Genomic DNA, 17,260 nt, shown 5'->3' with positions numbered 1-17,260 from the left:
TAGGTTAGTTAAGTTTAAGTAGTTCTAAGTTCTAGGGGACTTATGACCTCAGCAGTTGAATTCCATAGTGCTCAAGCCATTTTTTCGCTAAAGAACTGATGTCGTACTCGCGAACCCAATCAGCACCAAAGCAACACGAAGTGAGCTCCAGAAACAGGGAATTGCACTGCGAGATCGAACTTCAGAACCACTCAACAGTGATGCAAATGCCCGACCAGGAAAATGTGGTGCCGAATCCATGAAACCTGAACCATGGGGCAGTGGAAGAACGTGATTTAGTCGGATGTGTCTTTGTCAACCTATTTCTAAATTCTGACGTCCCAAGGTTGAAACATGGCGTCGTTTCGTGATGATTTGCACAGTCTTGTGGTATTCCACGGGCCGCACGGTTGCTCCGTAAGGTCACATTACTGCCAAGGGTTATTTGATCGTTTTGGCTGATGAGATGTATCCCATGGTTGATTCCGTATTTCTGGATTTCTGGAAAGCTTTTGACACCGTTTCCTTACAAGCGACTTCTAATCAAGCTGCGGGCCTAAGGGGTATCGTCTCAATTGTGCGACTGGATTCGTGATTTCCTGTCAGGAAGGTCGCAGTTCGTAGTAATAGACGGCAAATCGTAGAGTAAAACTGAAGAGATATCAGGTGTTCCCCAGGGAAGCGTCCTGGGACCTCTGCTGTTCCTGATCTATATAAATGACCTGGGTGACAATCTGAGCAGTTCTCTTAGGTTGTTCGCAGATGATGCTGTAATTTACCGTCTAGTAAGGTCATCCGAAGACCAGTATCAGTTGCAAAGCGATTTAGAAAAGATTGCTGTATGGTGTGTCAGGTGGCATTTGACGGTAAATAACGAAAAGTGTGAGGCGATCCACGTGAGTTCCAAAAGAAATCCATTGGAATTCGATTACTCGATAAATAGTACAATTCTTAAGGCTGTAAATTCAACTAAGTACCTGGGGCCGGCCTGAGTGGCCGAGCGGTTCTAGGCGCTACAGTCTGGAACCGCGCGACCGCTGCGGTCGCAGGTTCGAATCCTGCCTCGGGCATGGATGTGTGTGATGTCCTTAGGTTAGTTAGGTTTGAGTAGTTCTAAGTTCTAGGGGACTGATGACCTCAGAAGTTAAATCCCATAGTGCTTAGAGCCAGCCATTAGTTGTTGGAAATAAAAGCAAACAACTAATATAAACGAGAAAACTAACACAATCGTGAGCAGTCTTCTGTAGATCAACCTGTCTATTCGGCTATTTGTGTAAATAAATATCATTATTAACAGCGGCTGCTTACTGATTTATTCTTCGCAATAATGAGCTTGTAAAAAGCTTTTGACATTTAGAACTAGTCTCTCCCCTGGTATGCTTTTAGAAACTTTCGGGATGGAGTCTTCACAGCATAAAAAATGCTGGTAAACATACGCGGACAATCCCTCGTTTCTGAATAATTAATAAAAAATTTACATTGAACGCCTTTCTAGGTAAAATCGAACGACCTGAGTTTGTAACGAATACTAAAAATTCATTTTGTTTGATAATTGAGTGGTATTATGGATAGAATGCAATCTGCAGATGAACTCGTTGTAACTTCGATAGCGATGTGTTGACATGGAGACGTGTCTGCATTTGTGTGCTTTTGAGGTAGTTTGTCCTGCTTGTTTGAAGTGTCTGACTATAGTAGTGAATTACGTGACAAGTGGTTCCGTATGCTAGTCATTTCGTGAATAGGTAGGTGTAAATGGTTATGTACGGCCACGTAGATGGTGATGAGCGCGAGGCTGCACGGCTGTTATCAAAACATGTGAAAAGCTATCCAACCTTTGCTGCAGAAGCACAAAACTAGCTTCTACCTTCCTGCACTTGACTTGGCCTTCAGTTATTTTTTGATTACTGCTTCCACTCTTCCTGTAATAAATGTTTCGGCTGTATAAGCGGCGCCAAAGTGAAGTTTAAAGTCAGACCATTGAGGATGGCATCTGCAGTTCTCATAGTCAGGTGGTGACGTGTGATATCCTCTTCCTGTCTTATTCCCCCGTCCAGCGTGATCCACAGAACCTTTCAGCAGTATCTGTCCTATTGTTTTTTTTTATCTGAGATTAGTGTTCATGTGCATGCAGTATTTGACTATTTTAACACATGGCGCTAATTGTGGTTTTTTCTTTGTTTCAGGTGAGTTAAAGTTTCTTCATCAGCCACCTAGCGCTAGCACTGCAGCCCAGTGGTTCTGGTAAGCTATTGTGTAATGCTGTACATCCACAGACATTTTCCCGTAGTATTGCTCTTGCAAAAAGATAAACTGATCTGTACAATAAAGTGTCCGCACCTTATACGAACGCTGGTATCTCCGAACAAAGTCGGGGTTGTGGTGACTGGACTACTGTATAAACACCAAGAACGTAAGCCAGAAATTGGATGTCCGGTGCATGGTCGATATCCGAACATCAGCTAGGCGAGATTTAACTGAGCTGATGCGTCGTACAAGACTGCCTCGCTTAGACCCCAGCTTCTAACGGCCACGCCCACGTGACCTTGCCATCCGCGTCTGGTGGCGCCTGACAAACGCTACCTGTAGTGCAGGGTCGACCACGGCGTGCAAAAATTCATGCGTGCACAAAGTGCTGCATGCGTGTGGTCTGAGACTCCCTTCTACTCGGTACATATCTGCTTTGCTCGGTCCATCTCGATACTGCGCGGTATTTCTTTTAGCAGTGCGATGCGACACTTTTTTTCAGATTATTTTAATTGATACGGTTTCTCCAGTCTGGTGTAAGCACTGGTTATCATTTGCTATTTGTCCGTGATATAAAGAAAGTTCACAGATCCAGTGGCTGTTGACACAAAAGAGGGAGTCTAGCGACCTGTCGTCGCAATCCTTTAGAAATGTATGGGAATCAGAGAGAAGCATGATGGGAACACTGTACAGTTTCAAGTATGTAGTTGCATAATCAATAGGTACCGCAGATTTGCTGTGAAATGGCATTACAACACCACGCGGAAAGAATCTGAAAATTAAGTTGACGATGAAAGAGCTAAAAATTATAACTATAGACAGACGATTTGTTCATTGGCCGGAGTGGCCGAGCGGTTCTAGGCGCTACATCTCGAACCTCGCGACCGTCACGGTCGCAGGTTCGAATCTTGCCTCGGGCATGGATGTGTGTGATGTCCTTAGGTTACTTAGGTTTAAGTAGTTCTAAGTTCTAGGCGACTGATGACCTCAGAAGTTAAGTCCCATAATGCTCAGAGCCATTTGTTCAGGCATTATGATTCCTGGGTGAAAGTGTTCTCATGTTTGGCACATAACTCACGAATTAACAAAGCTGAGTGCCCAGACACGCTCTCTTAGCCACGTTTTGGGTTGGAAAATTCAGTCTTTTCAAAATGCTCACGTGCTAGGGATACAGATGATTGACTTGAGGTATAAATTCAAAATACGGTATTTACAGCTCTTTTAGATGTCACAGGGTCGCCATTTAGACATTGGATCTCGATTGTTTGCGAACCTCCTGTGCTGACTAGGCACGTATCTATGTCACAGCAGTAAATCCGACAGTAGACTCCTGTGATGACCCTTTGGATGGCTGTTTCTTCTGGGAGCTTGTTCAAGGAGATCCTTGCTAATGTTCGCTCGACGTGTCTTCTACTCTTTGGTCATGAAACAGAAACACAATTTGTTGCCACAAATTACATGTTTAGATCTTTGGTTCAAATCTCGTGACCTAATCCTGCTGAGGTCCCAACCTCTTCTGGAAGATCTCATGATGACGACAATTTCTCAGTCGAGAGACCCACTGTGTTCATTTTTACACAAAATTTCACGTTTCAAAGCTACTCCCGTACATCAGAGTTGCAAAAATCGCTACCAACACTATGCTACTTCCCACTCAGATAATAATAGCTGTTATCTATAATGAAGAACAGCTACACAGATCTAAAGTCAGATCTCGATAAGATTCTAGAGTGCTTCAAACATTGGCAACATCCTTTGAATCTACAAGCCAGCAGCCTTGCTTCGTTGAATGCAGTGGTTTTTGTCACATCACGGAAGTTGAGCAATGTCGGCCGTGACCTGCGCGGATGAGTAACCGCCTGGATACGGCACGTGCTGCTGGCTGCTTCCCTTTACCTTTACGCAAAAGGGGAGGAGGGTTGGTGCTGTGCTGTGAAGTCTCTGGTCACCAGTCCTTGCGCCAAGGACACACACACACACACACACACACACACCATGTTGCAGGCTGATGTTTAATCGTCTTGGTGTTAACTCCCAGATCGTTCGTTGCTAACTGAAATAATTCTTTATTGGTGGTATTATAACACTAGCTTGTTACACGTCACTCTTCCCTAACAACCGAACATTGTCCTGTCACGGGAAAAGCCACGTATAACACTAGCGTACCGTGACATAAGCTAATGTAACCCTCTGGGAGGATTTTGAGTTTTGATCGTGTGTGTGTGTATGTGTGTGTGTGTGTGTGTGTGTCTAATGGATGAAGATATCGGACTATAATTTTGAAAAGAGTGCAGTTAACAGAAAAACTAAACAGGCTCTAACTTTGGGGCTAACGGAAGAAGCAAAATTCATACACGAATGAAATAAAAGGTAGCCAGCCCAATTAGGCAAATGAATTTGGAAATATATGTTTAAAAAAATTGAATGTTAGTTATTGAAGTTAATTTCATTAATATTTCCCTTTGCATAACACACATGATACAAGCGAACACAGGGCCCTCTAAGCAGCAGGTGGCAGCACAAACCGGTAATCATAGAAAGCAAAATTTGTACCAAACTTGTACTAATAACAGTTACACTGAAAGTCATTACTTGAAACAGCACTGAAATGTTAATGCAAGAAGTGCAGGACTAAAGATGAACCTGAGGGAGCTTCTAACTTAACCGGCATGTAAAAACCACAAATAAAGATAAATGATACCACAACGACACTGTTCATATCCCTCTGCTTACATTTGATTTCCTTAGCAGCAATAATATTCCAATCATCTTCCTAATATAAGAAGAATATGGTGGGCACCCATAAACTGGTATAGTATCATTCGTCAAACTTTACGATTATTTCAGTAGCATAATTTAATTCAGCTGAAGTTAATTCTTAGCTTCACTGGGAGTAGTTCTTGTTTTTACTTTTCAAGGCAAATTGTTCAATACTGAGCTCAATTAACTTAAGAAAAAATCATTCATGATAGTAATAAAGGCTAAATTATGTTTCAAATAAGTTTAACTTATGTGCCTTTTTCATCACCTGTGAAGCAGGTATTTTAGACAGTAACATTTCCACAGTCTTGCACTGAATTTTTGCAAATCGATATTGTGCAATATACTGAGAGCACTTTAGAAACATTCTAACTTCAACTCTTGCTAATCCTTGCACATTTGACAAACATAAATAAATCACTAATTCATTTGAAACAGGATACTCGGTTTTCTGAACACTTAGGAGAGGACCCTGCATGATCAGGATAGAAGATATGGCTCCAAACACAGATTTATAGCACTTGGATTATTATTGAAATCACTCAAAAAAATTGACTGGTCCATGCTGTATTACATATCTGCATACATGAAGTTGGTGGAGCAGTGGCGAAGTTGTGGCGGCTAACTGTGCTCACGGCTCTTGATGTTTCAATGCTCTATAAAATTTCTTCTTGACGGCGGATTTTTAATATGTTAGAGCTTATTGCCGAGAGTACCAAGCAACAGCCAAATCCACATCCGAGGCAAACTTCCTTGCAAAGCGGCTTCCAGTTGCCTCCCTTGGCACCGTCAATGTGTACCGGGCAACGGCTAACCACTGAGTGCGTACCGTTCACACCAAGGAGCCACCCGGTTTGACCGCCAAAACCACCTTTTACATCGCGCCAAGACACTTCCGTTGCGGAAGAACTTCGCTACAGCTTTTACATTTTACAGTAGAAGTGTCCTAAGCATGAACCAGTTTGCAATAACAGTTTTCTTTATAAACATACATATATTATAAAATTTCATTATTTTAACAATCTTTCATCTTTTCCATACATACATATAATACTGTAAATTTATTGTCACAAATCAATAACCGTAACTAACAAAGAATAAACACTTCATAATTGTAGATACAGAGTTACATAATATAAACCTGCTTCTAATAGATGTAAGTGTTACAGTATATATGTTATTTTCACGTTTCAATGCGGTTAACCTCGCAAGAAGTGTGTGGCTCATTTGGTACAGCTAGTTAGGAACCTATTTTTGTGTCTGTGGTTTGAACCGACGACTACCACAAGTCTTGATGAACTTTTGAGATGTTTAGGTGGGTAGCGGAATGTGATTTCTGTAAAGTCATCGGCTTTGAGATTCTTTATTTTATCATTCACTTCACTACATTCTTCCATCAGTTTTGAACCAATATATTCTTTCGTTACACATCTGTAGGTTTTGAAGCCACATCAATGTGTGAAATCTTAGGGTCTGCTGCAACCAAATTTATCTATTTTGTACATGTGTGGAGTGACTTGAAGATATACGCAGTGAAAGTGAGCTTCTGAATTTTCTGTGCATTTGTTATTTAATTTCCAATTGTTCATTTATGACAACTGCAGTAGTTCCGACGTCTTGGATTGTGACGTCAGAGTGGTGGAGGGAGGAATGAGGGCGAAATCTGGCAAATCTTCGTGACTACAGTCATTATTGTATTTACTGTACTATATTTAATGCCAAAGCAAGGCAGTCCGATGGGCAGAACACTGTCTCTCCCTGTGCAGGAATGATATAATTTGTAAGTACTATGGGACGTGAACGCCAGGCCACGTGGAGGTTTGGATCTGGGCACGAGTCATGCACGGATAGCCAAAGTGGTTAAAATGACCGCTCGCGTAAAGCGGGAAATCCGGGTTCAAGTTCAAGCCTGGCACAAATTTTCATATGTTACTAGTAAATCGTGTAGTCATTGCACTATCGTATTCGCAATTCCCAAATGTATTTCGTAAGTTCGTGATGACGTGGGAAATCTGGCAACAATGCAGGACTTTCTGAGACATTCGTTCCCCCCCTGCTGCCAACTATCACCCAAACCGGTATCAAGTCAGACATCTTGGAATATACTACAACCCCCAATGTGCCTGTCTCTTAGGGAAAGCAAGGACAATATTAAACCAATTACAATGCGCCGAGAGGCTTTTAAGCAGTCGTTTGTCCCGTTTCCCATCTACTTGTACATCTACATGTATACTTTGCAAGCCACCTTAGAGTATGAGGCGAAAAGTGCTCTCTGTACCACTATTTCCCCCCTTTCCAGTTCCAGTCGCGAATTCTTCGCTGGAAGAATGATTCGGTAAGGCTTCTTGTCAGCTCCAATTTTTCGAATTTTACGTTCTTGGTATATTTTCGAGATACGCACAGGAGGAAGCAATATATTCGTTGACTCTGCTAGGAACGTGCGTTCTCGGATTTTAAACGTAAACCGCACTGGGATGCAGAACGCCTCTCTTGCAGCGTGGGCACAGAGTTACCGGAGCATCCCCGTGATGCTTTCGCGCTTACTGGACGAACCTGTAACGGAATGCACTGCTGTTCTTAGGATTTTCTATATCGATTCTATCTGGTGCGGATCTTTCACTGACGAGCGAGTCAGCTACGACCTTTGTGAGTGGACTACATTTCTTGAAAATTATTCCGATTAATCTCAGACTGGTTTCTGCCTTATCTGCGATTAATTTTATGTGCTCAGTCTACTTTAAATCGCCACGTACGCATACTCCAAGATGATTTTAGAAAGTGACCGCTTCAAGTGATCCTTCTGCGATAGTGTAATCATATAATGATGCGAATTTCTGCTTATTTACGCGCAATTCGCTACATTTGTTTATGTTGATGGGAAACTGCAAACCCCTGCACCGAACGTCGATCCTCTGCAGGTCTTCCTGCATTTCAAAAAAATGGTTCAAATGGCTATGAGCACTATGGGACTTAACATCTGCGGTCATCAGTCCCCTAGAACTACTTAAACCTAACTAACCTAACGATATCACACACATCCATGCCCGAGGCAGGATTCGAACCTGCGACCGCAGCAGTCGCGCGGTTCCGGACTGAGCGCCTAGAACCGCTAGACCACCGCGGCCGGCTTTCCTGCATTTACTAGCGTTGTGACTTCTCTGTATGTAGGAGCATGATCGTCCAAAGGCCTCATGGAAGTTATGTTACCCAGTAGGTCGTTTTTATATATATCGTGAAAAGTAATCATCCTATAACACTCCTTTGGGATGTGCCCGAAATTACTTTTACGTCTCAAGATTACTCTCCGTTGAGAATGAAATGCTGTGTCCTGTTTGCTAGAAATTCATCGAATGTCACACAGTTGGTCCGATATTTTGTGGTTTAGGCTGCAGTATGGAATGGAACGGGAGGAACCCTGATATGTGGAGAACTGGAAGTACTGTCCGTTGTGCTTCGCAGAATGTTTATGTAGCTGTAGCTGAAACTGAAAGAGACATCTGCAGTTGCTGCAATAGATTTAACTAGTACAATGACGGAAACGGCACTACACTCCTACGCTTCGTTCCTTAGAAAATATTATTTTTAGCAGGTCTCTCATATCTTTCACTTTTATCTTAGATGTAGATTTGTATGTTTCTTTTTCTATTATATTCACGTGTCTGCTCAATCTGTTTCAGGCGGTTATCACTATTCTCGAGAACATATCTACATTATACTTACGAAGTGAAAAGTATTTTTTTATTTACATAGTTGTGTACAACACGCCCAAAATATTACGCTCCCGTGGTCGGCGCGTCAGTGGCCAGGTCGCTTTCGCACTGTCGGCTGTGGCGCAAATCGGCTTCGGATTGGCCAGCTTGTTCGCGGTGCAGCAGCCGCAAACACGGCCGGCTGTCTCCGCTTATTCCGGGCCACTACTCGGACGGTTCAGTGAGATTAACTGACCTGTTCTGCGCTGCTCGCGTGCGTGTTCCCAGCGGCGATATTTTAGCAGCTATGTTTTCACAAAATCTCTGCTAAAGAACAGTATTTAAAAAGTCACCGTTTTCTGTAACATCCTTCCTCGAAAGTTCGCCACTGTCGACAGTGAATAGTGCCTGCAATTTTTTTTTTTTTTTTTTCATTGGGAACATGGAACTTGCATTAAGAAGCTTTCAGTTCCCATGGGTTTCGCTCTGAAATTTAAAGTTACTGTGCTCTTGACTGACTAGGGGTCCACCATGGATTTTCGACTGAAGAAGGCGTCCACCAGCTGAAAAGGTTGGGAAGCCCTGAGCTAGATTAACCTAACCTCAGCAGTTTGGTCCCATAGGAACTTCACACAAATTTCCAAAAATTTTAACTCCTTACGCACTGTCATTCTGATACCTCGACTGGCTGCAGCACTTCAGAGCTCACGTGTTATACTTTCCGCTGGTTTTGCTCGATTTTTTACAACCACCTTCCGCACTGGTTGTCTGTCCCTATCCGTCAGTACAGGAGGTCGTGATTTACTGCGGCTGTTTCTTCGCGTGTATGTGTATCGTACCAGAGTAATCAGAGACCTCTCCCGAAGGAAACGAACCGACCTTTCCGTCGACACTGACGTCTGATGAAATAGTTGCTGGGCACTGTTTGTTTGGGCTGACTCCAGCTACACGATGTAAAAACGAAACTGCGATCATCTACTGAAATACCACAGACGACTCTTACGAGAGACACTCTGTATATTGGATGCTGGCGGCAGTGCTCATTATGATTGGTCGCTATCTGGAACATTATGTCGTTGTTTCTCCCTCCTTGAGTTAATTTAACCTCTCGTCGATGTTGGCATTAGAGACGTAACCGCAGGCTTGGAAGTGATGATGAACGAAATAGAGAGAGTCCTAGGCACGTATGACCAGACGCGGACTTTGAAGGCCGCCCCTCCGAAATGTGAGTAGAGTCCCATAACCACAGCACACATTCTCTCGGACTCACAAGTTTGCATTATTATTTTCTCTGCCCAGCAGCAATTTATACTAAGACGGGAGAAACGTAATATACTTTCGAATTTTATAAATTTTGTTCCCTCTGCTTTCGTGTTTCAGCTGTTAGTATTTAGTTATTCTCGCTCACAAAAAGCAAACATATAAAACGCCAGTAGGCCTTCAATTTCTCCCGGCGTATTTGATGACTAAATAATCCCCGGCCGTTAAGCACAATATTTCGGCGTCGTGGTAAGAATAGGATCGACCGTCGAAATATTGTGCGCAACAGTTGTGGATTATTTTGTGAGTCCACTAGTCGGTGGATCAGCCCTGTTCTCGGACTGCTGCCTCACATCGAAGTCTTTACATTTTCCATTCTCGGGGAGAAAGGTTTTCGGTCGTACCCGTCCTAATTCCTCAGTTCTACTCTCGTGGTCACTAAGCTAGATGCAAGTTGGAGGAAGTAAAATGTTTCATCACTCGTAACTTTTCGTTAAGGGTCCGCAAACCTAGCTTAAAGGCGGTTGGAGTTGGGAGCATTTATGTAATCGTATTACAGAGCATAAAAATTATTTACTCTCTTATTAATTTCTTATGTCCAACCACATGTACTAATAGTTTTCGATTCATGGCAATCAAATGTAAATCACAGATGGGTATATCACGAGTTTTTTTTTACCTGAACTTTCCAGTTGCGGTATAACAAGAACCGGTTACGTATAGCTACTGTCTTAGCCAATTGCTTGCGGACGCCTAATTCATTGCTTAACACGTTATGTGCCAGAGGACGAAGCCGTTCGTGATTTGAAATCGGTTTCAGCTAGCGGAAAACAATAAATACAGCTCAGTGGACAAAATACAGTGGAATAAGTAGTCCTAAATCTTCTGAAACAAGGAATTTACTAGCTGACGTCCGCCCCTATTCCATCGCTTTGCAAGGAATCAGCTGCATTTCTCTCTTCAATCCATTATTGAAAGAGTCCAAGACAGGACGAGTTGACTAAGGCAGTGGTAGGACACTGGACTCGCTTTCGGCACTATGGGACTTAACGTCTGTGGTCATCAGTCCCCTAGAACTTAGAACTACTTAAACCTAACCAACCTAAGGACATCATACACATCCACGCGCGAGGCAGGATTCGAACCTGTGATGACTTCTTTGAAAAAGTCCCTGTCGATTTTTTACCCCATCCGAGCTTTGTGATCAGTCTCTCATGATCTCGTCGTCGACGAGACGATAAACCTTTACAACGTTCCTTACTTTTTTAAGGGTCAGTTCTCGAGAATTTCTTCGTAGGTAAAGATTTTTTTTTTCTATAAAGCTGTGTATTGCATCTTCTTTCGCCTTAGCTAAGTTTGTGTGTTCTTTCACCTTAAATCGCTCCGGACACTTAATCTCTACATACTTGCTCTGATTGATCGGGAAATGGAGGAGAATTTTTTTGTCTTTTTTCGTGGCGGAGCTGCAAAACCTGTAGTCCGCCTCTTAGCTAAATGTGTGTTCAGTACATGCTGTTTCCATCTGGAGCAGATGTCGCGGCTCACCTGTTGATTGCTGCCTCCCGGCGCAGCCCTACTACACACGTATGGAATCTGAAGCAATTTAGTTGTCGCCGAGGCTGACGGCGAATTGAATTCCAAGGGCGTGGGCCGCGATGCCTGGCATTCCGATAGCGTGTCGTGTCTTGCGTTGTGTATATCGCCCGCTGTCGACACACCACACCCCTAATTATGTGCTCTGCAGGTGCAACTGCTTCCTCAAATACTAGCAGGGGGAAGTAAGACTAAAATGGAACAAGAATTGTTTTAAAAGACGGGGATGTGTCTGTTGTACCGTCCATCAAAGTCACAATACGAGTTCGAAGGTTAACGAATCTTGAGACTATTTATCGGGTATAAGTGCATATATTTTTATATGTCTGATCAAAATATGTACACATATTAGTGTGATGATTGCCTTTTCCTCTGCGTCAAAACAGTCTCCCCTAACACGTCACAAACTTCACTGTTTTCTATATGGTAGTAACTGCACCACTAAGTGGGCTATACCTGTTAGTATTGACTAACCGTTTTGCATCCACGTGTTCACACATCAACATCTGACCTATTGCCCAGGGAAAAATAAGCATTGTTTACTTGCTCTTTTCGCATGTACTTGGAGGTACTACCCAACTTAAAATCATACGACTTGTAACAGCTATAATTACTAGTCTCCAAGTGACGGCAGTACTGATGTAATGTTGTTCAGTTGTATCTCTTAAATCCTCTAAATAATTCCAAGTTGACGAAGAAACCTCATGTCTCAGACAGTTACGATCAACAGTCAAAAATGAGGTGTTGTGGCAAAAAGCTAAACACTTGCTTGAAGCAATTTTGTAAACACATGCAGCAGTTACAAGATATTATTCCCCAAAACAAGAGTTGCTGTTGTTCTTCCTTCCCTTATTCGTCATCGAGTGCAAATTCGGAATTTCTGCCAGGGAATTAAAATGCAGTCGAATGGAACAGCTTGTTGCAAAGATGAGGACAATGTGGTAATTGGTTCTCATATTGGGCTACTGAAGGACGGAGACACCGAAAAAGACGTATAATATTCACATACTGCTCTTGTCAAGTGTGCGTACTATTCCGTTACTTAACTGAAACTCCACGTTTGCTCTTAGATGGCGAGTAGGGAAAGACGTCAAACAACACAGCATCTTCTATTGCGGAAAATGACTCTGTAAGTATGGTGTGTTCTTCAGCTCCTCCTTTGCTTTTCCCCGTATTTTCAGTAGGGTCGGCATTGTTACACTATGTGCTCAAAAGTATCCAGACACCTGGCTGAAAATGACTCTAAAGTTCGTCGCCCCCTCCATCGGTAATGCTGGAATTCAATATGGTGTTGGCCCACCCTTAGCCTTGATGACAGCTTCCACACTCGCAGGCATACGTTCAATCAGCTGCTGGAAAGTTTCTTGGGGAATGGCAGCCCGTTCTTCACTGAGTGCTGCACTGAGGAGAGGTATCGATGTCTGTCGGTGAGGCCTGCCACGAAGTCGCCGTTCCAAAACATCCAGAAGGTTATCTATAGGATTCTTGTCAGGACTCTGTGCAGGCCAGGCCAGTCCATTACAGGGATGCTATTGTCGTGCATCAACTCCGCCACTGGCCTTGCGTTGTCAACAGGTGCTCTATCGTGCTGAAAGATGCAGTCACATCCCTTAATTGCTCTTCAACCGTGGGAAGCAAGAAGATGCTTAAAACATAAATGTAGGCCCATGTGTGCTAGTGCCACGCAAAACAACACAGGATGCAAGCCGCCTCCATGGAAAACACGACCACATCATAACACCATCGCCTCCGAATTTTACTGTTGGCACTACACACGCTGGCAGATGACGTTCACCGGGCATTCGCCATACCCATACCCTGCCATCGGATCGCCAGATTGTGTACTGTGATTCGTCACTCCGCACAACGTTTTTCCACTGTTCAATCGTCCAGTGTTTACGCTTCTTACACCAACCGAGGCGTCGATTGGCTTTTACCGGCGTGATGCATGGCTTATGAGCAGCCGACCATGAGATCAAACTTTTCTCATCTCCCGCTTAACTGGCATAGTACTTGCTGTGGATCTGATGCAGTTTGGAATTCCTGTATGATGGTCTGGATAGATGTCTGCGTATTACACATTACGACCCTCTTCAACTGTCGGCGGTCTCCGTCAGTCAACAGACGAGGTCGGCCTGCACGCTTTTGTGCTGCACGTGTCCCTTCACATTTCCACTTCACTGTCTCATCGTAAACGGTGGTCCTAGGGATGGTTAGGAGTGTGGAAATCTCGCGTACAGACGTATGGCACAAGTGACACTCAATCACCTGACCACGTTCAAAGTCCGTGAATTCCGCGGAGGGCCCCATTCTGTCCTCTCACGATGTCTAATGACTACTGAGGTCGCTGATATGGAGTACTTGGCAGTAGGTGGCAGCAAAATACACCTAATATGAAAAACATGTTTTTGGGGGTGTCCGGATACTTTTGATCACATATTGTATATGGGCCGAAGCAATATTAGGAATTGATGGCGGCCGATTACCACAGTACCTCGGGGACGGAGTTTGTTTATCCTATCTGTATGCGTCTAGAATAAATCTGTGTTCAAGTGTGTGAACATTTTATAAATGTTGGCGTAGCGTGTATCCGAGGCATGACGTGGGTACTAGCCGTTTATTTACGTAGTTCCAAGTGGGAAACCGCCTAAAAACTACATGCAGGCTGGATGACTCAACAGCTTTGTTCATTAATTCGCGAGGCGGATTCGATCTGGGGTAGGCTCGTCTTCCCGTATCACGGAAGCGGTTGCACCTTTCGTCGTGGGAAATTTTACAGCCAAGTGACCTTCACGGGTGGAAGAACACACACCTATCTATTACAAAATAATTTTTATTCGGCTTACGCCGTTCGAGTGGGAATGTGCTTCCCTTATAAATCGTTCAAATCCTACGACGATCCATAGTATTACGTCACTGCCTAACGTAAATTGTCAAATGGTGACCCTGAATTGATATTGTCGTATAGAGGAAAGTGTAAGTAGATGAATGACGAACACTAACTTCACTTAACGAAGGTTTATTCAGCACTTGCACATACAAGAGCGCGGAGCGAACTGACTCTGGCCAGAAGATCAGCTTTTGTTTGTAGGCAAATGACACGCGACCTTTTGGAAGTTTTCCACATTCGTATGGCTCGGTGCTAGGCCATTTTCACAGTGTACTAAAACATTTCTTTCAGCACAGTGGCATTTCACGAAGCATGACTTTTTACCGTCTGGCGTTTCAAAGACATATGCGATATTTCAGTACATGTGTTATGATTACCATGCAGAGTTCCTTTGGACATGCTTGCCAAGTGGTAAGGCGACAGCTCGCGGTAAGCAGGAAGTCCGGGTTCGAGTCCCGGTCGTCATTCCATTCTACAGCTGATGGTAGTCATTCGGAGTTGCGAATTCATTTGATGTGTCTCAGTGATATTGTCGTCCACAATCATTATCATCTGAATAACGATTTCGTAACAGCTTCTGCATTTAACCTACCAAGGAAACTCATTCCGGTGGCACAGTGAAGAAGATGCCATGCAACAATCCTCATTCACATATTCACTTGGAGAGACAATGGACTCGCATTCAGGAGGACGGCCGTTCAGATCCCTGTCAGGTCATCATGACTATGGTTCTCATGTTTTCCTCGAAGAGGATCCAGACGATGTTCTTACTATGCTCCTCAAATTCGACCATGTGCTCCGTCCTAATGATCTCATTATCGACGGGACGTGAAATAAGAAACTTTCTTCCTTCCCTTCCTGTCTCCAAATGAGGTAGTCTTTCGTTTCACAATAATTCGTAGACAACAACGCTCTAGACAAAGAATTAGGTTACCTTTATGCATCTTTGTAGGCGCCATGCAGCGCAAATCCTTCTGAGCTGGTAAAGCGAGTTATATTCAAATGTAGCCGGCCGGAGTGGCCGTGCGGTTCTAGGCGCTACAGTCTGGAGCCGAGCGACCGCTGCGGTCGCAGGTTCGAATCCTGCCTCGGGAATGGACGTGTGTGATGTCCTTAGGTTAGTTAAGTTTAAGTAGTTCTAAGTTCTAGGCGACTGATGACCTCAGAAGTTAAGTCACATAGTGCTCAGAGCCATTTGAACCATATATTCAAATGTATCTGCTTCAACGTTTCAGTCTCGCTGCTTACTTTCAGAAATACATTTGTTGAATGTCCGCTCACTTAAGATTTCCTGTTTTCCTAAAATATAGTGTGTACAGATTACACGAAAAAATTGTTTAAGTTTTGATTTCATTTTGAAATAATTTCTAATCATTGCTAATCACGAGGAATTTTACGTAAGTTAAAAATTGACAAAAACTGGAGCAATACGATGTGTTAGGTGGCTATCAAGCACTAAGTCTTTCGCGATATCCTGCTGCTAAACATGTAGACAAATTTAGAACAACTTCGGAAAAGCACCATCTCTGTGCAAACATTCTTTGCAGGTGGAAAAATTGATGTGTCTGAATGTGTGACAACCACACCGGTAGGAAATACAGTTACGAAGTCATTACCGCGATATTAGATTCTTCCTTTAACAGTGCTTAGCACCAACTATCTGTGTAACTTCATTTTTAGACCGTTCTCTTCTACGTGGTGTATCAGAAATAGTTGTACAAATTTGGATTCCTCTCTCACACACGAGGAAAACGTCGTGTAAAAATATGTCTGAAAAGGTTTCATCTTTGTGTTATTAATGAAACCACAATTTATGAAGTTCTCAACTGAAAAACTCTGGACGCATTTTAAAAAGGTTCTTCGCGCTTTTCTGTGTAAGCATTCACAGACTGACCTGTACGGTACGGATGATTTCTGAAGCTTCATTAACTCTTTGATGAAGTTTGCTGTAGGAACCAGTGGAATTAGGTGGCCGCCACAGATAATAATGCGAAGGTATCTAGTACTGGAAATCGTCTCCTGTGTATTCATCCCTCATAATAAGTATGATCCATTGAATGTGGAAGAATTTGCCTCAGATGTGCGGAGTCCCATCAAGCATAAATCATATGCTTCTGTTGTTTGTAGGGATACACCCTGTAGTAAGTCACAGACAGTTCTGAATAAAGACCTTTAGGCGACACCTGTGTATAATACTGGGGGAACGCGGAAGAGTATACTACTACAGCCCACACATTGCTGCTAACCTGGTGCTGGTGTCGAGGACACACAGAGCTCATCCGCAGATTGACATATCTTGATGATATGACTCTGTTACCTAACAAAATGAAATTACTTACTGCTTTCAAGATTCACTTGGTTTCCTATGTCGATACGCTTGAACTAAAACCTTTAACAACTCAAAAACAGTGAATTTTCAGAAAAATGTTTATTTGGACTTTCTTTGTAAATTACGAGCAATTCTGTCCCCCGAAGTTTCGTGAAATTGTTTCTGAAGCACCCTGTAGTGCGCTTCAGTCACAGTATTTTATCCACTGGAAGTGATTAATTATTGTTGCTGTTGTTTTTAGGTCCTCGTGCGTGTAAATGAGAATCTTATATTACAAGGCATTGTGTTAATAGACAGCAACACGCATAAATGAAACTGAAACTACAGTGGTTCGCGTGCGGTCACACTCGTGATACAGGAGACCGCAGTGTCGTGTGCGGCAGCTCTGTTCTCGCCGTTGTATGTCACAGACGTGAGGTTGCGATCGCTCAGGAAGAATGCGTAAACCTAAAATCTTGTTTTTACTTCCAGAATGTTTGCGAACTCGAAAACTGTTTCTAGCTTCCTCGTTCTTTT

The 17,260-nt window shown here is 43.2% G+C and overlaps 1 protein-coding gene and 1 non-coding gene across 2 annotated transcripts in view; both read left to right on the top strand.

Moving 5' to 3' along the window:
• The window catches only part of LOC124722165 (latrophilin Cirl), a 799,917-nt gene that overhangs the window by 523,244 nt on the left and 259,413 nt on the right, over positions 1–17,260 (top strand). The window lies entirely within an intron of this gene.
• Positions 966–1,049, top strand: Trnas-gga. The gene is given in 2 exon segments: positions 966–1,005; positions 1,015–1,049. It is a non-coding gene; the product is annotated as a tRNA-Ser (tRNA).

Source organism: Schistocerca piceifrons, chromosome X (genome assembly GCF_021461385.2).
Source record: "Schistocerca piceifrons isolate TAMUIC-IGC-003096 chromosome X, iqSchPice1.1, whole genome shotgun sequence".
NCBI lineage: Eukaryota > Metazoa > Arthropoda > Insecta > Orthoptera > Acrididae > Schistocerca > Schistocerca piceifrons.
This window is presented reverse-complemented; position numbering and strand designations above follow the sequence as displayed.